This window comes from Gossypium raimondii, chromosome 10 (assembly GCF_025698545.1).
Source record: "Gossypium raimondii isolate GPD5lz chromosome 10, ASM2569854v1, whole genome shotgun sequence".
Taxonomy (NCBI): Eukaryota; Viridiplantae; Streptophyta; class Magnoliopsida; order Malvales; family Malvaceae; genus Gossypium; species Gossypium raimondii.
The window spans coordinates 26,470,982-26,473,808 of record NC_068574.1 but is presented as its reverse complement, the minus strand read 5'-3'; the positions used below and the strand labels follow the sequence as shown (position 1 = coordinate 26,473,808).

Here is a 2,827-nt window from a genome sequence, read left to right as displayed (position 1 = left end):
ACTGCTTTTTCCCTTGAGATCTTGAATTCTCAGTATCACTTGGCAAAGCTCTTTGTGGCCTTGAATTTACAGCATTTACTATCTGCCCCACTTGATTTTCAAGAGCTCGGAGGGACGGAGCTTGGCTCTGAATTACGTTGATACTGATGCCTGACCTTGCTGAGCATTTTTCCTCCGCATAGGATGATTATAACCAGGCAATGCACTGTTGGCATTCTGTCTAGCAGTATTGTTAAAATTTCTCACACTTGATTATTCCAGCTAAAGTTCGGATGTTAATTCCACCCTGTATTATAGGTGTTGGAATAAGGGTTATTATTCCAATTGAAATTACACATGTAGCACACAGATGTTGGATTTGATGGGCATTCCTCAAACACATGGTCTTCGCCACAATAAACATACAATTCCTGAACTAAAGTTGGTCTCTTAATTGTTTTGATCATATTAATTAAAAATTATACATGGGCAGTCAATGAAGTGATTGCATCAAGTTCCATATTACCATCAACTTTCTTACCCATCCAAACCTTTAGTAGGATATTGATAATCATTGTAGGCAATATTTTCCAAAATCTCATATGTTTCATTTTAAGATTTATCCAAAAAAGTACCATTGGCAGAGGCATCAACTACCATCTTCCTATGCACATTCATTCTATTATGAAATATCTCCATCTGAGCCCAGTGTTGGAATCCATACATCAGACATTTTTGAAGTAATACATTAAATCGTTCCCAAGCTTCATATAGTGTTTCATCCTCTAATTGCCGAAAGGATGTGATGTTGTTTCTAAGCTTGACATTCATATTTGGTGGCTTATACCGTAACAAAAACCTCTGGGAAAGATCATTCCATGATGCCACTATTACCGATGACAAAGCATTCAGCCATGCTCTTGCACACTCTCTTAAAGAATATGGAAACAATTTAAGTTCTAGAGCGTCTTTAGGAACACCCTGTTGCCTAAACGAGTCACAAACCTCTATAAAAATTCTAAAATGTAGTCTTGGATCTTCAGTAGGTAATCTACTAAATTGTCCTACTGTTTGCAACATCTGAAACATCATTAGTTTCAGCTCGAATTGCTGACCTTGTACTACACTATCTCTGGATTCAGATCATCCAAAATTGGAATAAAATGCTCTCGAATTGGTCTGTCTCGATCATCTATCACCAACGAATAGGAGGATTAACATCTTGGCCATTTGGATTATCATTGAGACCAAGATTATCCCCGTTTCTAGCCATTTTCTCAGTTCTTTTCACCTTCTTCACAAAGTTCTCTTGATCTTTGGGTCAAAAGGATACTCTTTGTTAGCATGAATGCCTCTTCTCATGCACTGATGGCAAACCTGTAGAAATTAAATTAAACTAAGTTAAATAAAACTAATGAAATTAAGTAAAATAACCAAACCAAATTACACCAAATTGCTGATCCCCGGCAACGGTGCCAAAAACTTGTCACATGTGAAATGATATGTGATTTGTGCAAGTATACACGTCGAATCAAGTAATAAATTAAACTAAGTTAAATAAAACTAATGGAATTAAGTAAAATAACAAAACCAAATTACACCAAATTGTTGATCCCCGGTAACGATGCCAAAAACTTTTCACGTGTGAAATGGTACGTGATTTGTACAAGTATACAAGTCGAATCAAGTAATAAGGTGATATGTGAGATGGTCTCCACAAGGATTGGATTAGGTATACAAATGGTCAAGTTATTATAACAAAGTTAGGTTAATGTTATGGTAAAATAACGATAAGAATGCAGTGGTAAATAAAAGGAATATTAAAGTGAACAAAATCTATAACTTATGAATAATTGAAAATGCTATGGCAATGCAAGAGTAAAAATGCAATGGCAATTACGAAAATGATTATATGAATAATATGTAACTGAACAAATAAACAAATAAGGATGCGATGGCAAAGATACTACAACAAGGCATAAGGGATATAAGATGTTGATATGGAAGGTTGGAATTACTAAGAATCTACCCTTACTGTTAGAAATGCCTTGCCAAAATCGTAATCAATCTACTACTCAGAAGAGTTCTAAAGTGGTTTACTTCTTTCGAGAGCAAAAACCTCAAGTTACCTTGCCCGTATCTATAGGCTTTTAATATGGTACCCTACTCTATTTCCTTTCCGTATGAATGTTGCCCTATGCCTAGAGTCTACAATAAGTATCTGTCGAGTACTTGCTCATGCCATTCAATTTCAGTCCCACTAATCTAACCTTTTTAGAATTAAATTAGTTCATGGGCATGTTGCAGAATCGTCTATGTCTAGGGATTGCACGCATACAATTTAGAAATAAAAATAATTAAATGAAACAGAAAATTAATTTATCCTTCAACCGTTAAATAAAATAAAGGTTTAATCATGTAATCCCAACCTGATGAGATTTAGCTCATGGGTTGGCAAATAAAATTCAAAACCAAAATATCATTCAACATCATTTTTATCAAATCAATTCACAAAGAAATAGTTAAGAAATAATAGAAGAATGACGGGAAGACAACTTACGCATGTCTAGTTCACACTCCAGGGGCATAGTGTCTTGTGGTGGCTGAGAGGGACTGTAACACCACTAACCCATATCCATCACCGGAGTAAGGTTACGAGAAAGCTACAACAAGTTAATTTAAAATAAACAAGTAAATCATCATCATTTCACTTATAATTCTCAAATACCATAAACTAATTGAATTACAATAATATCATATATCTACGAGGCTTAAATTGAGCTTTAGGAACTAAATAATTAATCTTAAAACCCTTACGGACTAATTTGAAACAAATCAGAACATTTCA

At 34.6% G+C, this 2,827-nt stretch overlaps 1 non-coding gene across 1 annotated transcript; it reads left to right on the top strand.

The window, feature by feature from the left end:
* Positions 1-694: 694 nt before the first annotated feature.
* LOC128034346 (small nucleolar RNA R71) lies at positions 695-801 on the top strand. The gene has a single exon (XR_008190473.1). It is a non-coding gene; the product is annotated as a small nucleolar RNA R71 (small nucleolar RNA).
* Positions 802-2,827: the final 2,026 nt, after the last annotated feature.